This window comes from Panthera onca, chromosome B1 (genome assembly GCF_046562875.1).
Source record: "Panthera onca isolate mPanOnc1 chromosome B1, mPanOnc1 haplotype 2, whole genome shotgun sequence".
In the NCBI taxonomy this organism is placed as follows: domain Eukaryota; kingdom Metazoa; phylum Chordata; class Mammalia; order Carnivora; family Felidae; genus Panthera; species Panthera onca.
Genome location: NC_138342.1, coordinates 32,102,911 through 32,125,164, shown reverse-complemented (window position 1 = coordinate 32,125,164; position 22,254 = coordinate 32,102,911). Strand labels below are relative to the sequence as shown.

Here is a 22,254-nt window from a genome sequence, read left to right as displayed (position 1 = left end):
TGTTCACAGACTGTCTCCCATACTGCACCTCCTGAACCCCATTCCATTGTGGTCCATGAACATGTGATCAGGATGAGCAAGGACTACGTTTTGCTATGTATAATAGCAAATACACGACATCCTTCCAAGAATACAACACAGAACGCATGGTCAGCCAACATGCATCCTGTTACCCTGCTGTACTGTTGACTTCACTGTCATCTTGGTTTTCTCTGCTGTTAGGCATTGTGCATAAGAAAGAAGACCTCGCTTTCTTTTCTGAAAGTGGGATCCAAAGTATCTTGTACTTCTTGTCAAACCAACATGGGGGCTTTGCCTACTAAGAAAGGGTGCCATTTATACTGCTTTATGTATCTTAAAATTGAGGATTTTTCTTTTGCCTTTGAAAGGTTGGGAAATACAAAAAATGCATACAAATGTAAAACTCGTATATCATCTCACCATGCCAAGCCCCCCTCACCTTGTCTTTCCAGTTTATTCTCTTTCAACTCTATAAGTGAGTGTATAATTATCTCACTAATAATACTATATAACTTGTGTGTGCTGATTTTTATTTAACATTACATCAATAAGCATTTTCTCTTGCCATGATATATCCTCCAAATTTACGATTCTCTTAGAAGGTTGTATAATATTCCTTCTTATAAATATAAATTGTCCAACTATTTTTCTTCTTTAGGGGGATTCAAGTTGTGTTTAACTTTTAGCTATTTAAAATAACTTTTAAAAGACTATTTCAAAAATCGATTATACCTGACATTATTTGCAGCAAAGCGGAACAGTTGACATAAACTCAAGATGGCAAACAATATACTGTGCTGTACTGGAACACTGTACTGGAGGAGGGTCAAATGATAAGGTTGCCAGCCTCAGCTACAACCCTCTTGTGATGCAAGCGGCTGCAGACGGTGCTCTCTGTACATGAGGTAAACCTCAGCCCCGCTTCCTTGGCTACAGCAGATTGAACTGAGAATTGACGCCTGACCCAAAGGCAACCATTCATGGAATATCCAAGTAGCCAATGAAATGGGCTGATGCAAGAGCTCCGCCCCCGGTGGTCAGTTTCCTAGACGATGACCGGCCAGTGGAACAGAACCTCTTTCACGCAATTAGAATTTGGGACCTATTGGGTGTGGGAGAGGGGGAAGTAATGAAACGGTAGAGTGGAAATGGGCAGACACCCTGAGAACCGTCAGAAAGCCCTGTCCACATGGCGCTGGGAGCCATGACAAAACAGGAACAACGGTGTAGAGGAAAAGAAGTGCAGAGAGGGTTTGGCAGCGTGAGCAGAGAAAAGCAGAGGCAGAGCACAGCTGAGTCACTATACTGGCAGAGCATTAGAGAGGGAGCAACAGATGCCTACTGCTGAAGCAATGTCAAGAAAAACAGGTGGCTGGAGGTATACTGTGTCCTGAACGACATTCCCAGCTCCGCCAGGCAGCTGTTAAAACTGCTTCCTGCTCTTCCCCACTTCCTCCGGTATCCTTGCAATGAGCCACGTTAACCCGAGTCACCAGAGCACATCTCTCTTCCTGGCAACCTGAAAAAGCCTGATCAACGCCATGTAATATTCATATCTCTATTATGGCACGTATCAGGTGGCGTTATGATGATTTGTTTTTATGATTCTCCCTGACTACACTCCTTAAGGTCAAGAACTGGGTTCAGTGCCTTCTTAAAACATCCTCAGCAACCGGATAGTATACCAGCACATAGGAGGTGCTGGCGAATGGTTGGATGAATAACTGGAGAAAAGTGTGAGTGTGCATGTGGCCAAAAGAGCCACGGGAAGTTCAGTTAGCATTCCTCTAAAGGAGGTAAGTTTTTGGTTTTTGATTTTGTCTGCCATTCATTCGGGGGTACAAAACCATTTAATCTCATGAATTTTATTTGACACAACGGCTAGGCAAAAATTCTGCTTTAACTTTGTTGTAAATGAGCCACATTAATTTTTTAAATGTATTTATTTACTGAGCATTTATTGAGTCCTGCCTCATCTCAGACATTATACTAAGCTCTTAGTATACATTATACTGTGCTATATGAGGAGAAAGCATGCAATGAGACAGAGTCCCAGCCTTATGGAGCTTTTCGGTCTAGGAAGGAAATCATGTCATCCACACCAAGAAAAACAAAATAATGTAGCATGGCTGCAGTGGGGCAAAATACTAGGGAAACGTTGCTGAATGCCATTTTAGAGGAGACACTGGAAAGCTACATAGAAAAGGCTAGCTATTAAGGATGTAGCCGTATCTTTTAAAACAGTGGTTAATAATACTCTCTATATTGTCAGTTTAGTAAGACATGATCATTAAACCAAACTTTTCTTTTCTTCCTTTCTTTTCTTTTCTCTTTTCATTCATTTCCTTTCCTTTCCTTTTTTCTTAAGTTTATTTATTTTGAGAGAGAGAGAGAGCACAAGCGGAAAAAAAGGCACAGAGAGAGTGAGAGAATCCCAAGCGGGATGCACACCATTAGCACAGAGCCTGACACGGGGCTCCATCCCATGAATCATGAGACCATCACCTGAGCAGAAATGAAGAGTCAGACACTTAACTGACTGAGCCACCCAGGCACCCCAAACCTAGCTTTTCAACATTACTTGGAATATAATAGGTTGTGAGCTCCCAAATTTACTTTTTTTCTGGTAATAGTTATCCCCAGTGTCAGAGCAAGGTGTTATTATTACTATTTCAATTGAGATGAGAAATCAATATTTTCTTCAAAAGGAAACTTTGCAAAATAGGACTCTGATATAAAAGTTACATTACTGGCTGATTTCTTTTTTTAATGTTGATTTTTGAGAGAGTGCAAGCAGGGGAGGAGCAGAGAGAAGAGGACAGAGGATCGGAAGCAGCTCTGAGCGCTAAGTCAATGAGCCGGATGTGGAGCTTGAGTTCTCCAACCTGGAGATCACAACCTGAGTTGAAGTCCCTCACACAACCTACCGACTAAGCCACCCAGGCACCCCATTGGCTGATGTTTATTAATAAGCCAAATGTGTCCAATTTGGCAATATGGGGTTATAATATCACTGTGCTTCCTTGCTGATAACATGTCAGCAGTTTGGTTGAAACTTCAAATTGTGACTCCAATAGCAAAACAACATGTATTTTACTGTATTCAAACTTTGAAGCTTAGTTACTGAGATATTGGAGTTAAAAAAAATGATATTGTTGAATTTATCATCATATATTACATTTATATTTGAGAAGCATCTTCCTGGAGAACACTCAGATTAGCAAAGGAGCCTCTTCATGGTTTCTGAAATTAAACTTTGAAATAGAATTTCCTGTTACTCAAACTTTCGGTCTACTTTCAACTCTGGCACAAATCTAACTGAAGAGTATCCTGGGTGTTCCAGGCATGCTGTCTAAAAAACGGTTACTATTTGCAACCACTCCCTTATGTGAATCAGGATTTTCTCAATCCTGTGCAAATAAAATAAAATACAGAAGCAAACTGAGTATTAAGACTGATATAAGCCTGTAATTGACATCCCTTATCCCTGATTTAAAGTTTTCACGTTATATTTGCACAACAGAGTCAACTGTGTTGTTTTTACCTGCTGGGCATCCCTCCTTCCTTCTGGTAGCAGCACCTCTGCTTCCCTCTGAGGCACCACCTGCCTCCTCGCTCCGTCCATGGGGACCCTGGGCTTATGCAGGACCCCCCAGGGCCACTCAGTAGGCACCATTGTCAGACCACAGTGACAGGTGAAGGGATAGGCATGTGAGCCAGGCCAGGCCACTGAGGCTTCATTCTGAGACTGTGTTGGGCTCTCATAGGAAGGAGATTGCAACTGATAAACATGGTCGTAAGCTCAGAGCTGCTGGGGCCCATCACAGGGAGGAAGCCCTTCTTGAGAATTGAGCAGCCAGTAGAGAGGGTGCTGAACTGCATTACAATGGGCAAAAAGCTTTGATCTATTCCTTTAGCCTCTCCTGAATCCCAGAACCACTTCGACTCAGGTCACGATCTTGAGTTTGAGCCTCGTGTCAGGCTCTGTGCTGACGGCTCAGACCCTGGAGCCTGCTTCGGATTCTGTGTGTGTCTCTCTCTCTCTGACCCTCCCCTGCTTGCGGTCCGTGACTCTCTCTCTCAAAAATAAATATTAAAAAATTTTTTCTTAAAAGTAAATAAATCTTTCTCATTCCCTACTTTTTGTTTCTTCCCTGAGTTAGTTGAGATTGGATTTTCTGTCACTTGCACTCGGAAAAAAATCTTCACTAATGTGCAAACAATGATCATTTTTCCCATTGGTTAATTTAATTTTTTTTTTTTTTAACGTTTATTTACTTTTGAGACAGAGAGAGACAGAGGATGAACGGGGAGGGTCAGAGAGAGAGAGGGAGGCACAGAATCTGAAACAGGCTCCAGGCTCTGAACTGTCAGCACAGAGCCTGACGCGGGGCTCGAACTCACGAGCTGTGAGATCATGACCTGAGCCAAAGTTGGACGCTTAACCAACTGAGCCACCCAGGCGCCCCTCCCATTGGTTAATTTAAGAAGAAGCAAAATGTAATAAAGCTGAGATTATAAAAGTAAGTTTGTACCAATAAATCATCACTTCTCTTGGTTATATACATTTAGTTTCATGCAGGGATCACTTGACAAAAGCTCTGTTGAAATATAAAAATTTAAAAACAAATATAAAATGCAAAAATATAACATGCGTACAACCCCCTGGCCTACAAAAATAAGGTCAAGTGCATGCATAGCAAGTCATTCCAGACCATTTGCCCCCCATCCTGACCTACCTTTCCAGCCTCAGGCCTTATACCCCCTCCTTGCTGGAATTCTAGCACTCTCTCTATAGCTGCCTTTGCCCCTCAGCTCTTCAAAGTCTTGCTTAGCTTGTGTCTGCTCAGAATACCATGCTTTTCTATTGTTGGTTCTTTTACTCCTTCTTTATGGTTCAGTTAAATAGCACCTTTGCAAAGTCTTCCAGAATCTCCCCATGTAAAACGAATTGCTCTTCCTTCTGGTTGGCCGCCATCACGGTCTGACCTATGTTGTTGCGGGGGGTACATAAATGCCTTTGTTCTAATCCAGAGTCTCATGAGCAGGGTCTACTTCTTATTCATATGTGTATCCTTCTTGTTTCAACTCTGGCACCTAGTCGATGCTCAATGCATATTTGTCAAATGAAATGTCAATGCTGGGGCTTGGAGTAGCTTATACTCTTATTGCTCTCCTGGGTGCTACAGACCTTTCTCATCTAGGGTTCCGAGGGACCTGTATACACATAGTAGCAGTACCATCAACATTCACAGTCACTAAATACCATAAGTGACCTGTGTGCCACCCATTCAAAGAGTCCCAGTCCAAGGATGACTTTTATTAGCTCTATTTATTGGCCCAAACATAAACTGCTTGGTTTTAATGGGGCCTTGAGCCAAATATAGTACTGCACAGATCAAAGAACCTCCAAGGCTATTCATTGTTGTGGATGCCACCATTCCCCATCAATTTGTATTTTGGCTTAGTGGTCTAGTAGTTTTCCCTGACTTGTCTCTATTTATCACAGGAATGGGAGATGCTTATCCAAGGAATTTACAAGTATTTCACAACACATTCAACTGTCAGGAGGCTTGCTTCATATCCAGCCATGCTGGGTGTGTCACCATCTTGGGGCATCACTCATGCCTCGTGTCACCTTCATTGGACTGCTTAATGGACCTGTGTGTTTTAGGCCGTCTGAGCTGACAGTGACTTCCCGTGCTGCTCTCGTGAATATTAACCACTCTCAACTTAAGTTGGACTTGTTGGGCAGCATTAAATGTCCTGAAACTGTCCTTCTACTTTTCTTGATGGGCTTTCTTGGGGATCAAGCACCCTGCCCCACTACCTGTTGAGGGAAGACTATGACAATGGACACTTTACCCTGTATAACAGTCAAGCCATCCTCAAGCTTGGAAGGGAATGCTTGTCTAGCAGAATTCATTTGTCTAACTGGTGGGTAATTGGTTTTGATAGCCCAGTTCCTACTGAATGATTAAGAATGTTTTCTTTGTGAAAACAGCCTTGCCAGAGGAGTGACAATAGACATGCTAGGGTTGTTGGGATGCCCCAGGGCCAGTCCAGACTCATCAACACCAAACTCCTACCTTTGGGGCTGAATTCTGCTGGATTGTCAGTGGGAGTAAGGAGGAGGCAAGGCAGGTGACGAGGTTCTATTCCCTTGGGCATTCCTACTTTGTTGGACAATGCAAGCAACTTGCAGGCTGGAGAACACTATTTGAGACATGTGCTAACATAACCACCCTGATTTTCCAGTAGTCAACACATCTGAAATCATTTTATTTTCAAACTGATCTTTTTTTGTTGATTTGGCCATCTGTTGGTAACCCTCTCTGGGTTTACCCAGTTACCCCCTTCCTGGCAGTTGTGACCAGGGAGACATTACAGGAATCGTAAAATCAAAGAGGGAGAGGGGTGCTTAGAGTACATGTGCTGCTTTTTGGGATTAAAACCTAAAGCATTCAGAAAAAAAAAAAATTTCCCTCCCATTCTCTTTAGATCTTTTGTTGTTGTTTTACTGAAAATGCACAATTACACCTGTTTTAGAATGTGGAATGAAATAACTAAGAAAATATGATCATAAATGGCTACTCTGTGATCTTGGGAATCCATTCAGGGCATTCTATTGTTAAGAAAAGGGCAGGAGTTGGGGGTGCCTGGCTGGCTCGGTCCATAGAGCATGCAACTCTTGATCTTGGGGTTGTGTATTCAAGCCCCACATTGGGTATAGAGGTTATGAAGAAAGAAAGAAAGAAAGAAAGAAAGAGAAAGAAAGAAAAGAAAAATGGAGAAAGAAAGAAAGGGAGAAAGAAAGAAAGAAAGGGAGAAAGAAAGGGAGAAAGAAAGAAAGAAAGAAAGAACAAAAGAAAGAAAGAAAGAAAAAAGGCAGGAGTGTTGGAGTCTGCTGGGCATGGGTTCAAATCCTATCACTGCCAGGCTGAGAGACAGAATATGTATCAAAGTACACAGTTCCTAATAGTGTTGTTTTTTGTACTCAAAGAACATTTTAAAATGTGAAACTAAATAAAGAATATTATTCTTGAACCCTTGCTACGTATATACACCATGCAGGAGTAAACTGCTTACTATCCCCAGAGATTCCACCATCTTTGTAAGGGAAGGCAGTGGTCCGCAGCCCCTTCCTTTGCTCGCGGACTTCCCCTTGTTGCATTTCGATCTTGAGACTGGTGGATGTCTTCCCGTATCCTCAAAGGACTTATGGTTTAGTGGACACTGAGAGTAGCATCCACTTGTTCCTGCAGAGATTTGAAACAAGGGGCTTATTGGCCATCTCACTCAAAAGGCCCTAGACGGAGAGGAGAAGGAGGAAGTCAAGAGATTTGGGAGTTGGAAGGAGATGAGTACTCTCTGTATCTGCCTGGCAGAGGAAAAGCTCCTAAGTGCAGAAAACATAATGACTGCCTTTGTTTGCCGGAAGGTTGCTGGTGTCTTTGGTTTTCAAGTTTTTGCCTGCTTCTATGAAGCAGGGAGAAAGCAAAAGATGTTGGATTCCCTCGAGTCCAGCAATTTGTAATGCCATGATATTAAAAAATTATTTTCATTCGTTGGAATGCAAATTCAAGAGGGAAATGTGGGATTGTTGCGTAAATGCGTGGTATTTTTAAGCCTGGTAAGTCAAAAGCGTTATAACTTTGTAAGAAAGCCACAAAGTGTGAAACATTTTCATGCTATTAGCCTCATAGAGTCATCTTAATCATGTAATGCGCACTCAAAATATCGCAGGCGTTTCTCCTCCCTCCCCTTTTCCATTTCGAGTCGGGGAGGGCAAAAGAAAAGCCTTTTCCTCCCCTTATGCTTCAAAAAATGTTAGTAGCTACCTTCGTGTAATTGATTTTCATACGGAGGTAAAGGCACGTATTCCGCTTTGGCTTGAATGCCAGCTCCACCTTTTATTAGAAGCCTCTTAACCTTGCAGTGATGTGGTTTCGTATAAAATGGCGTTTTTGTGAAGATTCAGTGAGGGCATGTGTGAAGTGTTGGCAATGGAAGCCTTCTGTGACTGTAATCCATTCTTCTTCTATTCCGTCAGTTTATCCTCACAAACATTTTATGAGGAAGATAAAGCAGGCGTCGTTAATGTCCTGGTGGGGAAGAGAAAGCTCAAAATGACACAGTACCTTTCCTGGGAGCACATATTTCGTAAGTTACAGAAGTGGGATTCAAATTCAAGTGTCTGGCTTTCCACCACATCTCCCCGAATCTCAGGAAATTCCACATTTTTTATATTCTCCTTAATGCTCAGGGAGTGAATTGAGTTCACCTATTGGCAGAATAGGGCTTCTTCACAAATATGTAATTATTGGTTGAATAGAACTAAGAAGCAGGTTTTTACCTAAAGTAGTATTTGGTCAACATTCCCTGATACGATATCACAGACATTCAAGCATTTTACAAGAATATTTTTCCCTTTTAGAGGTACCTGCTTGGCTTAGTCTGAAGAGTGTGCCGCTCTGGATCTTGGGGTTGTGAGTTCGAGCCCCATGTTGGGTGTAGAGATTACTTAAAAATACAAAAATTGGGGCACCTGGGTGGCTCAGTCAGTTAAGCGTCCGACTTCGGCTCAGGTCATGATCTTGCGGTGCATGAGTTCGAGCCCCGTGTCGGGCTCTGTGCTGACAGCTCAGAGCCTGGAGCCTGTTTCAGATTCTGTGTCTCCCTCTCTCTCTCTGCCCCTCCCCCGTTCATGTTCTGTCTCTCTCTGTCTCAAAAATAAATAAATGTTAAAAAAAAAATTTTTTTTAAAAATACAAAAATTAAAAAAAATACATTTTTCCTTTTGGAGTAACCAAGTGTTTTATTATTATCTTTTAGGTTAGATTAAATAAAGACCACTGGTGCTTGAAACACTATTATGCCAAATCCACCAACTAAGTGTGAACAGGTTCACATGCCCGATGATAGAACACAAAAGCCACATTACAAATGATGCAGTCATTGAAAATGAAGCATTTGCACAATCTGAAAGTATAATTAATCTTGTAGCAGATTGATTTCCATATCTCTTGTCCATAACGTGGTTATTCTCACTTTTCATCAAAAAACTGAAGCCTGAATCACCCTCCTGGGGCCTGAAGAAGAGCATCTACGACAGGAAACTAAACCTTGGGAGACATCTCTTCATTTTGTTGAAACCTTGGAAACCCCCGAGCTCGAAGGGGGTGGGGGGGGGGGAGTGATGGTGAATCCGGAGGGAGAGGGAGGTAGTCAAAACCGGCTGCAGCCTGGAAGGACAAAGCTGAGGAACAGGAGCTGCGGGGACAGAGTGCTTGTCAGGAATAGATAAGGTTGCCGTGAGGAAAGTTTGTACTATTTCTTTTAAGTTTTAAGGAAATATTTCCAAGTTGATTTCACGGAATTTTATCACTGGGAGAAAATTTAGAACTCATGAGCCATTTTTTTTTCACTTTTTTTTTTTTTTTTTTTTGGTGGATTGAGACCCAGAAGGATCAGTAGTTTCCCCAATGTCATAGTGCAAGTAAAACATGGCCAAGTCAAGACTAGGTCTTTTGACTCCCTTTTTGATTGAATCCTGAACTTGGTACATTGTTGATACTCCACAAATACTGGAAAGAAGGAAGGAGGGAGGAAGGGAAAGAAAAGGAGGGAAGGAAGGAAGCAAGGAAGGAAGGAAGGAAGGAAGGGCTTTTTCATTTGTGGACCTCAGTTTTGTACCCCAAATTAAGAAAAAGGCAAAAGACATTGTGGTGGGCTTTGTAGCTGGGCACAGAAATTTAGAAAGCCAAGTTTCTAGTTATGGTACAGATTGAGAAATATCAGAGAAATGACCACACTTCTTTTTTAATTTTTCCATTTACCAAGGGATAATCATTCATCATCGATGTGTTTGATCAGAAGGTCAGGTTCTGAAGCCAGCCACAAGATGAAGGCCACAGATAATCAAAACTGCCCTTGAAACTCTCTTAGGGAGGAGCCGTGCCAGAAACTGGTATACTGTTTCTCAGCTAACACCTCCCCCCATCCCTGTCTCTCTCTTTCTCTCTCTCTCTCTCTCATATAATCAAACTTACAAAAGTTAAATGCATGTAAAATTTGCCTTCACTGTTCTACCTAGTCTACAGGGAAGACTGAACTAAGCACTAATAAAATATTCTAAAATCAAGATCTATATTAAGGGTATTTATTTAATTTGGTGGAGCATCTTAGTTAAAGAAGAGATGACTAGCCTCTAGAATCGATAATTTTTTTTTTTTTTTTGCTGCGGAGGCTTCAAAAGGGGGAATTTTTGTATGAATGTCCCTGAGAAAAGGAAAATGAATTTTATGACTACTGAATTTAGAGAAATTTAAATGCAAAAGGAAATCAATCTCTGCTGCCCTTGCCCTCCTCTCCCCCTCCCTTAAACAACAAAAACAAAATTCCTGGTTTTCTCCAACTTCCTCTTCAAGACTTGATTCAGGCATCAAAGCCTTCTGGGGCGACCAGTTTCCTCAACAAACTGCTTGTCGCTCTTTCTGCCTCCCTCTTCCTCTTCCTTTCCCTTCCTTCTACCCACTTCTCCTCCTAAATCTCCATCCCACTCTTGTTTGTGTAGCAGCTCACAGTGGACACAGACCATGGTCTTAGGAGGCCTTGGTAAAAATTTATTAAAAATTAATCAACTCCCGTAGACACTACAGAGGACTTTGGACAAAGCTCTAGCTGATTTCCTGGAGCAGTACCTGGGGAATAATTTTTTTGGCTCCAAAAGGATGATATTTTAAGTTGTTATATATTTGCTGATCTTGGGGAGATTGTTGGAACCATCCAGTGTGCACAGGAAGCTTGGGCTCTTGGCCCAGTCGGCTCAGAGTCTAAATATTTGGAGGATGAATACTTGGAAGTGCATTTAAACATTTAAAGCATTTTATTTGTTTTTCCAGTAAGTTTCATTGTTAGTGTGATACAATTCTGCAGTAAGACTCTATCTGCTGAAGGCATAGGCCTCCTGGACAAGTCCGGGCCCAGGCTCCACCTTGAGTCTTGACTCAAAGCCAGAGGTGTATGTCTACTGGCCAATGTCCATGCCCCTGAAGTGGGTTATTATTACAGTCATTCACCATCAATGCCCATGTTCTAAAGCCATGTGAAGAGTCTGACCCAACTCTGCACTGAAACTAAGAATGGAACTTACACACACACACACACACACACACACACACACACACACACATCATTTTCCAAACCAAATGCTGTAGTGGTTCCTTACTTTTGTCAGTACTGGATCTTTACTACTATTGCCAACTTTCAGCTCTACCCTGATGATCATCTGTGGTCCGTTTTCCTCTCCAGCCTACCAGGCAACATACCTCTGGGCTGGTAAATGCTTAGAGAATACAAATTAATATGAACGCATTAGATTATGTAAAACATAATTAGGGAAGCAAATTTGCTGTAAAAGCAGCCTATGTGTTTATAGAACTCTGAAGCAATTGTAAGCAATTGGAGGATTGTCCATGTTTTTTAGACCCACAGATATACTCTAGAACCTAAATTACATGAATTGTTTGCCCATCCCAATCAAATTATCTAGATAATTGCTAAATACCTACTTTGCTGTGCTATAGAGTCACAAGCTCTTGTTGTCTCAATGGGGTGGGAGCGAGCATCGAGTTCATTTCTGAAATTTGAAGTAGAAACGGGTGGGGTGGGGTGAGTGTGGGTGTGCACCTGGTCTGTTCATTGCCACGGCAAGGTGTCTTAGACAACACGGTAATAACCGTCTTGATAGAATTGGGGATGTGATAGCAACAGTAAAAATTATATTAAACCGGGCCTGATGCCAGACTGTCAGCCTCAGATAAACAAAGTACAAGAGAAACATTTCAAAAGGGACTTTTGTGAATCAAGGAAGCAAAACAGGCCAGAGAGGTACTCGCTTGAAGGGACAATGCTTTCACCTCTTTGCAAAAGCTTTGCCCGACCTAATTAAAATGCCCAATCTAATTAAAAATCTAACCGTAATCCCTCTGGAAGCCTCTTGCTCCACCCCTTTCCATTGTCAAGATGCTCAGTAGGGCATCCCACAGCTGAAAACTTATTGAACCGGAGTCTATTTGAGCACACACATATAATTCCTAGCCGACTGAGTTGGAGCAAGGACGCTGGTGATTCGTCCAGTGGATGGTGGTGTCTCACTCAGCAATGATGTATGACGTGGATTCGTACAGAGTGGCCATCTGCCATCGGGGAGGGCGGTAGACAGAATCTGTTCCACTGTGGCAGATGATTCCCCAGTGCTGGCCAGCTGGCTTAAAGTGGACGAAGTTGGACAGGCCAAGTGATGCCCCAGCAACCCTCTGGGGAAATAAGTCAAGGGCTTCTTCCTTATGTGCCTAAATTTATTTCCGTCTTCTTCACTCAAACACGTACCCCACGGAGCTGACGTGAAACAATATAATTTGGAATGTGGGGAAGAGAGAGGAGGCATGTGCCCATCATAAGGGCTAGCATTTGCTGGTCTTAATAGGAGAGGTAACACTGAGTTTCCTGGTAGCCTGGGCAAAGAGGAGACCTGATAAATCATAGTTCATGTTATCTGAGAAAAGAAGCAAAATCGTTTCTTGGAAGAAATAAAGCTTCTGAACACAGTTGTCAAATCTATTTTTGACATTTGACTTGATAGGGCGGAGAAGATAAATTTTTCAGAGTATATGTAACAAAATGTCAAACTACTTGAATGCTCAGCCTTCTGGCAGGGAAAGGACCAGAACACAATGAATAATGAGAAGTAGGCAGCATTCAGCAGTTCTGAGATTGGTTGATTTAACTTTGCCCTCTAACACTTGCCTCTCAAATTCTATGTCAAAGAAGTATCTGCACCCCCATGTTCATTGCAGCCTAATTTTTTAAAGTGTTTTTTTTTTTTCAGATACAAATTTAACACTGCAATTAAAACCAAGTCTTGAATGTCTTCATATTCAAAACACAGGGCACTTACTTTTCTCTGCATTGTTAGGCAAAAACATAAAAAATATAAATATTTGTTTCTACTCAGGAAGGAAGACAATCAATAGAAATATTTTCTTTTTTAATAGAAATATTTTCTAGGGCGCCTGGGTGGCTCAGTTGGTTAAGCATCTGACTTCAGGTCAGGTCACGATCTCACAGTTTGTGAGTTCAAGTCTCACACTGGGTGAGCTCCAGCCCTACTCAGGGTCAACACAAGCCCCGCTTTGGGTGAGCCCCGCTTCTCTCTCTCTCTCTCTCTCTCTGTCTCTGTCTCTCTGCCCTCTACTCACTTGTGCCCTCTCTCTCCCTCTTTAAAAAAAAAAAAAAGAAATATTTTCTAATTTATTCTTCATTGCATACCCACATATATACTCACTTGCACAAATTCACATTCACCAAAAAGAGCCCCCCGCAATAAAAACAAAAATAACAAAATAATCCTTCAAGTCATATCTACACTTTGCAGTTAAGCAAACAAACAAAGATCCTGGGAGTAAGTGCAAAATGCAAAGCTCATTGAAAGAAAAATGGGGAACAACATTATTAATATACTAAGTATTAATAGATGGTGTTCTCTGCTTCTCTAGAACTTTGGAACCATATTTGTGGCCACAGTATTTACAATTACAAAGACGTGGAAATAATCTGAGTATCCATCAATGGATGAATTGGATGAGAAAATATGGAGCATATATGCAATGGAATATTATTCAGCCACGAGAAAGAAGGAAATCCTGCCATTTGCAATGGCAAATGGACCTGGAGGGCATGATGCTAAGTGACATAAGTCAGACAGAGAAAGACAAATACTGTCTGATCTCCCTTATATGTCGAATCACAAAGGAAGGAAGGGAGGGAAGGAGGAAGGCAGAAAGGGAGGGAGGGAGGGAGGGAGGGAGAAAAAAGAGAAAGAAAAAAACAGAAATTCATAGGAAAAGAGACCAGACTTGTGGTTACTAGAAGCCAGGGATGCTGGGTAGGGAAATTGGAGGAAGGTAGTCAAAAGGTACAAACTTCCAGTTATAAGATAAATAAGTCCTAGGGATGTGATGTACTAAATAATGACTAGAGTTAACATTGCTCTATAGTATGTAGGAAAGTTGTTAATAAAGTCCTAACAGTTGTCATCTCAAGGAAAAAAAAACCAAACATTTTTTTTTTCTTTTTTTCTTTTCTATCTGTAGATGATCAACGTGAACTAAACTTATTGTGGCTATCATTTCATATGTCAATCGAATCATTACGCCATACACCTTGACCTTATACAGTGCTGTACGTCTATTCTATACCAATAAAACTGAAAAAAAAAAAAGACCAACCTAATAAAATATTGATTTTTACCTTTTTCTCTTTGTATATCTGTATTTTCTACAATTTTCCCACAGTGAAGGCAGAGGGCATTGTCATGCAAACGTGCTGGTTCTGAGTATCTTGGACCTGAGATCCTTTCCTCGCCCTTTCTCCCCTGGCTTGGATTCAGGGCGCCTGACGCTCCAGGCTCACGTTCTCAGGCCCCTTGTCAGCCGGCTCCTAACCGGGTTTGGCCCACAGGAGGGTCTGGTGGGCGCGTGGAGAGCAGGAGGAAGGGGAAGTCGGGGTGTTTCTCCCTCTCCCGCTGTACTGAGGTGGCGTCTCTGGCAGCTGCTGCCTCTCTCCCTTGGCTCCAGCTCCCGGCCGGCCGGAAGCCTGTCATAGTCCCAGCTTCCTCTGGGCAATCCCGGGCCCTGGGCTTGGGTGGCACCACCTCCTCCCTTTGTCTCTCCAGCCCAGGAGCGGCGGCAAGTTCCTGCTGTGGCTGGTCTCTGGATTGCCTCACAATCCCTTGTTTGGCTTCTCCATTTCTTTCATCTCCTTGCATTAAATTTCCTCTGTTTTAAATATTCACAGTGGTTCCTGTCTTCCTAGCTGAGCTCTGACACAAAGAAACAAAAATGTGTTTGAAACACAAGTGAACAGAGTAAAGAATGTAGAAGAATTTGAGTCGGAGAAGGTCAAGAGGCATGTCCAATCGCGGTGCGCCAATTGGAAAGGGCTTCTGGTCACCTAAGGACTTTTTTAGGCACATTTATACACACACACACACACACACACACACACACACACAAATAGCAGTTTTAGTTAGAGTTGTCGGCGCTGGGAGTAAAGGATAACAGTACGTAAGATCCAGGGGAAAACAAAAACAAAACCAAACCAAAAACTGAACAAACACAAAGGATTCAGAGTTCTAAGTCATGAATTCAAGTTCCGACGTGTGGTGGGTATTGTGGTTGACTCTGCAGCACCCATTCCACCCCTTCCTCGCGGCATAGCAACCGTGGGGTTTGGAGGAGACCGATCCAATCCCCAGCTCTGGGCAGTGGCCTCGATCGACGTGGTCATTGGCTCAAGCATGGATATGTATCCCGTCCTAAGCCAATCAGCATGTGGCATTCCCTTGGCCCCTGATGTGATTGGATAAAGAAGTCCTTTCTCCTTAGCGTGGTAGGACCTGAACCGGCTTCAGCATTTGCTACTAAGTGGAAAAAGAGCCTGAGGACAAAGCTGACACACAAAAAAAGGGTGAATCCAAGAGAGTCAGAATAAAACAGAGCAGGATTTCTAATCAAACTGTGCCAGAAGCCTACTGCCCCACAAGACTTTTTCTGTTACAGGAATTTCTACATTTCCTTTAGTGTTGAGTTCATTTTGGCTTGTGTTTTCTGTTACTTGTAGCCAAAAGCATGCCAGTGGATACATGGAAATGTTGTCTCACTGGCTGTGTGTCCTTGGGCCAATCACTTGATCTTTCTGGTCCTCAGTGTTCTCATTTATAAAATGGAACTATTAAAAGCAAAAAAGGAAAAATAAATAAATAAAAAATAAAAAAAAAATAAAATGGAACTATTAAGACAGTTTACCTCAAGGAATTTTTGTGAGGATTAAGTGAGGCAATAAATGAGAAAGTGCTTTGGCAATTGTAAGCAGTTATTTAAATCTTTTTGTTATCACATAAAATTTTACACATAACACATTATCACACATAATGTGTTTTGCTAATATATAATTTATTTCCATTGTTAACATCATTTTACGTCCCTCCTACATATACAGAACTTATTTTATCAAGCATATAGTTCTATAATACCTGCTTTATTGCTGTATCACAAGGGTCATCAGGACTAATCAGCAATAACCATTATTTCACTCTACAGCTCTAAATCATTTACTTTTGAAGTCCCAGGTGACCTATGGAAGCTCGAGAGGGCTTACCTCAAAACTCTCAGCCACGCGGAAATGAATTGAGTAACCCTTTGTGTGACCCCCTCGGCACTCACTTGTAAACGTGCGGTTTTGTCATTGCCGTCTGGAGCGGAGCGTGCAAGCGGGCGCGTGACATTCCGCCCCACGTATGAAAGTTTAGGTGCGTCCGAGAAGGACCAGCTGGTCACTTCTGCCCTTGCATTTTCGTGGAGCTGCTGCCCCGAGGATGTTGGGAACGTGAAGGGTAGTTTAGGCGTGAACCTTCAAGAGGGCTGTAAAACCAAGAATTCCCAGGAAAGCAGCACACGGCTGTGTAGATTTTTGTAATAACAAAATATGAAGGGCAATTAATTTATCAAGGCTAATTAGATAAGCTCTCTAACAATTAGGGCGATGGAAATAAAGCTACAAAAGGAGTATGCTTTATGTGTGTTTTCCCTCCAATAACTGGCGTATTTTAGGACAAGACCCAGTATGGCCTTGTGAACGTGACAGGTCAGGGCAGGCAGGAAGTGACTGGGTCTGAGAACTGGGGCGGGGACAAGCCCAGGGGACCGGAGCTGCAAGTGCAGCCTTGGTCTTGGTCGCCCAGCACGGCTGGTGTAACTCGCAAATGGACCTCCAGCTCCCCCTTCTCCTTCTGCCCTCCCAGTGAGCCGGCTCTGGTCCCCATCCTGTTTCACTGGTGCTAGTCTCTCTGCCCCCAGGCTCACCCCCTCACTGCCCCCAACTCACCTCTAGTCTTCATCCCGCTGTAATGTTAACAGTCATTTTTAAAAATTATACTATGCTGCCCCACTCCCACCCTCCCTTAAAACTTTCACTGGCTCCCTATGGCTTGTCCTATAAAGCCCAGCCTCCAAGCATGGCCAGACATTGTAGGGTGTGACTCCTCTGAACAATCAACCCCGCTTCTCTTCCACCCACCCTTTCTCACCCTCCCCAACTTCCTTCCAAACCAAATCAGAGATGGTCAGAACTCTTTAAGGCCAGTGGTTATCACATTTTTATGGTCATATGAATTACTAGTTTAAAATACAGTTTCCTGGGCCACATCCTCACAGGATTATTATCCAGAGGACTGGGCCTGAGAATCTGAAATTTCCTAAGAACTTTGGCCAAGCCAGTTTCCGGTGGCCCTTGGACAGCCTTTGGAGAAACATTGTATGATATCACTTGACACATGGGTAGACCACTTCTTCCCTCCTACATCTGCCTCCACCAGAAGTGCTTGTGCCAGGGGGGAAGGCACTGGGAGGGGGCAAGCTTCGGGTCTTTTGAGCTGTTTCCCCAGGATCTGACACAGTGCTCAGCATGCATGAATCTCTTGATGTGTGCTAAGCGAATAAATGAACCCCAGCAGAACCAGTATCTTGAAAATAAGAAACGGATAGGAATCAGGGACCAGGGCACTCCGGAAATGTTGGAGATGCGAGGGTGCCTTGGGGGAGTTGTGAATAAACAACACTGGTCCCTGGGCACCAGGTGGAAGGAGGGTCCTGCTCTGTGGTGGTGGAAGGGAGGGGGTTAATGGCATATTAAGGCGGGGAATCTGGCACAAGGAAGGACAATAGGACTGTTAGCCTGGGAGGGGTCTGGAAGACTATACAGTCAGCCTCAGGCTAGAAAAGGCTGGTTTGGTTCTGGGTTCCAGATGATTGCTCTAGAAAGCAGCAGTTGGCAATTTTGTCTGCCAGTTAGGTTGACCTGGAGCAGTGTGTTTGGAACCACTTGAAGAAACAAAAGTCAGATTTTCACGCTCCAACCCAGAGTCACTGAGTGAGACTCTGCACATGTGTGGAAGGGACAGCAAAATCTTTATACCAGGCGTTCTGAAACTTTACCATCATGTGTCTGTGTTCGAGGTTTTCCCCCCATAATTATCCTGGTTGTCACCGGGTGGGCCATTTCTATTTAAAGAATCACATTTGTTTTTGTTGTTTTTTTAGCTCAAGGAAACCTTTTCTATTATTATTCCTTTGCTTATCTCTTCAGCTCCGCCTCTGTTCTCTTTGTCTGTAACTTCTATTAGGTGGATGATGGAATTTCTGGGTGTAACTTCTAAAATCTCCTCTTATTTTACTATTTCGATTTCTCTTTTCTTTTTTTTTAAATTTTTTAAAATGTTTATTTATTTTTGAGAGGGACAGAGACAGAATGCGAGTGGGTTGGGACAGAGAGAGAGGGAGACACAGAATCTGAAACAGGCTCCCGGCTCTGAGCTGTCAGCACAGAGCCCGATGCGGGGCTCGAACTCACGAGCTGCAAGATCATGACCTGAGCTGAAGTCGGACGCTCAACTGACTGAGCCACCCAGGCACCCCTCTCTTTTCTTTAGTACAGTGTTCTGGAACAATTTCTCAGCCCACTCTGCTAGCTAAGGGTTACATCCTGCTGGGTCTTTTCTGTTATTCAGCACATCTACTGAGATTTATATTTTGATAATGTATTATTCATTTGTACAATCTCTAAATACTTATCATCACAATAGCCTTTTCTTGCTTAGGGAACATATTATCATTTCTTAGTTCTTTATAATATTCCATGTACAGTACTTCTTTCAAAATTTTCTTCTGCTTATTTTATTTATACTGTTTCTTCAGGTGTTGGTTTTTAGATTTGTTTAGTTTGGTTTTCTTTCATAATTTTGGTTTTCCTTAAATATTTGGTGATTCTGGATTGTGCACGCATTTTTGTATTTGATAACCTATGTTTCTTCTAGATCAGGGCCAGCAAACTATGACCCATGGGCCAAATCTGGCTGCTGCTTGTTTTGAAAATAAAGGTTTTTTTCAACACAGACACGCTCATTCATTTACATATCATCTTTTATGCCAGGATGGCACTGAACAGTCCACAAAGCCTAGAATATTCTCAGGCCCCTTACAAAAAAAGTTTGCCAGTGCTGCTGGATCTAACCATCACTTTACAGGAAATACAAGTCAGAGAGGAACATAGCAATCAATGTTGTTGATACATCAACCAAAGCAGACTATAAGTTATTTTATAAGATGAAAGACGCAGTTTCTTCACAAATAAATTACATAAAAATGAAAAAGAAAAAGAAAATTGATGTGAATTAAACAGTATTTAATAGAAATATCAGCCAAAAGCAATGTGTGACCCTTGTTTGGATCCTAACTTGAATAGGTGAAACATAAAGCACATTCTGAAATACTGGGGGGCTGGGGGGGAGGAATTTGAACATGAACTAGGGGTTCTGATTTTTACTGATATGAAACAAATGACCTTATCACTTAAGGGTATAAAACAACCACCACGTTATGTTCATAGGTTCCGTGGATCAGAAATTTGGACAGGGCACAGAAGAGACGTCTTCTCTCCTCCACCATGTCTGGAGCTTTGGGAAGCCTTGAAAGGCTGGGCTCAGCTGGAGACGTTGAGCGGACACGTACAGACAGCCCATCATGTGGCTGAATTCTGAGAGGGGCCGTCTTGAGAGGAGTTTCTAGATTAAATACTGCAAGAGGACCAGGTGGGATTAGGAGACCTTTCTGACCTGGCCTTCGGAGCCGGGCAGCATTTCCACTGTCATATTCCATCGCTCCAGTGAGTGACTAAAGCCGGGGCCCAGAGTCAAGAGGAGGAGATTTAGACTTCCCCTCGGGATGGGGGCGTGGCAAGTTCATCCTGCAGAAGATGGGAACCGTAACTGCATTGTGTTTGGAAAATACAATCTGCCACAACTGGCTGTTAGCTGATATTAATGTTATTGCCTTTTTTCTCCGGGGGTTGGTAATGTTTCCATGGATTTGTTTTTTAAAAAGTTCTCTATAGGTTAGAGTCACATGGTATTTTTTTTTTCATTTGTTTTACATTTATTTATGTTTGAGAGACAGAGAGACAGAGCACAAGTGGGGAGGGGCAGAGAGAGAAGGAGACAGAATCCGAAGCAGGCTCCAGGCCCTGAGCTGTCAGCACAGAGCCCGACTTGGGGCTCGAACTCACAAACCGTGAGATCATGACTGGAGCTGAAGTTGGATGCTCAACCAACTGAGCCACCCAGGTGCCCCAAGAGTCACACAGTATTTATGAGCGAATGATATGGTACTTGGGATTTGCTTAAAAATACTCCAGAAAAAAAAAAAAAAAAAAAAAAAAAAAGAAGAAGAAGAAGGGTATTGGTGTTAGTGGCATACATAAAACAGGAATGACAGAATGTTCGTGGTTGTTGAAGCCAGAAGCCAGGCAGTGAATACAGTTTGTTTGTAGCATTCTCTTTAATTTGTCTATGTTTGAAATTTTCCTATGTGACAAAAAGGAAGAAAAATCTGGTTTTGCCTGTTTCTGGATGTTCTCTCTTTCTACCTTTGGCAGTTGGGGGTGAGTCAGTGCCTTGGCGCTGAGTGGGGAACACCATTCACTCATCCTCCAGGGCTAGGGGCTCCCTGTTCCTTCTGGGTATTGCCAACACCCTGAAGCCTTTTCCTGCCTCTTCCATCCAAGTGCTTACCCTCACTGTTCTAGCCTGAGGCAACAACCCTACAGGCCTACTTCTTGGCACACTTTAGTGGTGGGAGGGACCTACCAGCCTGGTGACCTGGACTGGGTTATTATGATCTCCCCATGTCTGCCCCAGAGCTCCCTCCCTTTCATTGCATCTGTTTCCTCTGGGTCTGGAGCAAGCCACTCCTACAGGCAGGAGGATCTCCCCCGAACGTGGTTTCAGCCGTAATTTGCTTTATCAATGCAGTCTTCTCTGCTTTCCGTATTTCAAGGGTTACTTAAAAGTTCTGGTTTGATGGTAGCATGCTCGTTAGAGCATTATTAAGGTTTGAACTTACCTCCCCCCAACCCTCTCCATTTCCCCCAAGCCTCACTCACCTGTCAGTTTTTAGAGATATTGGTCGGAATGGAAAAATATTCATGAGCACTGAGTTGGCCATTTTGATTCATATCCCAAGCTTTTTTTTTTTTCTTTGAATTTATTTATTTTGAAAGAGAGAGCGTGCATGAGTGGAGACAGGGCAGAGAGAGAGAATCCCAAGCAGGCTCTGCACTGTCAGTGAGATCATGACCTGAGCCAAAATCAAGTCTGAACATTGAACTGACTGAGCCACCCAGGAGCTCCTCCCCAAATCCCCAAGCTTTTTAAATTCATTATAACCAAACTACTTATCTATCTATATAATTTTGCATCTTGTGGGTTTTTAAATCTTACATTAGAATTAAATATATTCTATTTTATTAAAACTTATTTGCAGGGGTGCCTGGGTGGCTCAGTTGGTTAAGCATCTGACACTTGATCCCAGCTCAGGTCATGATCTCACGGTATGTGGGACTGAGTCCTGCATCGGGCTCTGTGCCCACAGCGTGGACCCTGCTTGGGATTTCCTCTCTCTCTCTCTTTGTCTAATCTGTTATTAAACCCAAGTTCTTAATTTTGATCATTGTATTATAATTTTTATTTATTTGATTTTCAAATCTGCAGTGTCATTTTTATAGTTTATAGATTTTTGCCAAAACTTTAAAAACTTGTCTTTTATCTTTTGAACACAGTAAACATAGTTTTTTTAATAATCTGCATTATATCTGTTTGAATCTGGAATATCTCTGTGTCTGTTTCTGTTGTCTATTATTTCTGCTGGTTCTTGCTCATAGTGTTTCGTCTTTTTGTGTGACTAGTTACTCTTGATTATGTTCTAAACATCATATTTTAAAAATTTGCAGAAATCATATGAGGTCTGAAATAGTGTTATCTTCATCATGAGACAAATTTTTTTGTTTGTTTGGTTTTTGGGTTTTGTTTGTTTGTTTATTTTTTTGCATCACATGAGTGTATTAAACAATTTGCGATCACCTCGATCAAGTATGTATTAACAGAAATTTTTTCCCCCATGGATGATATGAAACTGGGCAGAAGTCTGTGTGAGAGCTGATTTACTTCCAGTTTACCTTTCCCCCAGGGTGTGTAGTCCTTCGGGGTCCTAACTCCAAGTAGGGGTGGACGAAGTACTTTATCAGAGAACCGGGATGGCCTTGTTTGATTTTTTTCCCTCC

The 22,254-nt window shown here is 42.5% G+C and overlaps 1 long non-coding RNA gene across 1 annotated transcript; it reads left to right on the top strand.

Moving 5' to 3' along the window:
* The first annotated feature begins 960 nt into the window (after positions 1-960).
* LOC132692613 (uncharacterized) lies at positions 961-10,214 on the top strand. The gene is made up of 3 exons (XR_009616459.3): positions 961-1,817; positions 8,075-8,184; positions 9,865-10,214. It is a non-coding gene; the product is annotated as an uncharacterized LOC132692613 (long non-coding RNA).
* Positions 10,215-22,254: the final 12,040 nt, after the last annotated feature.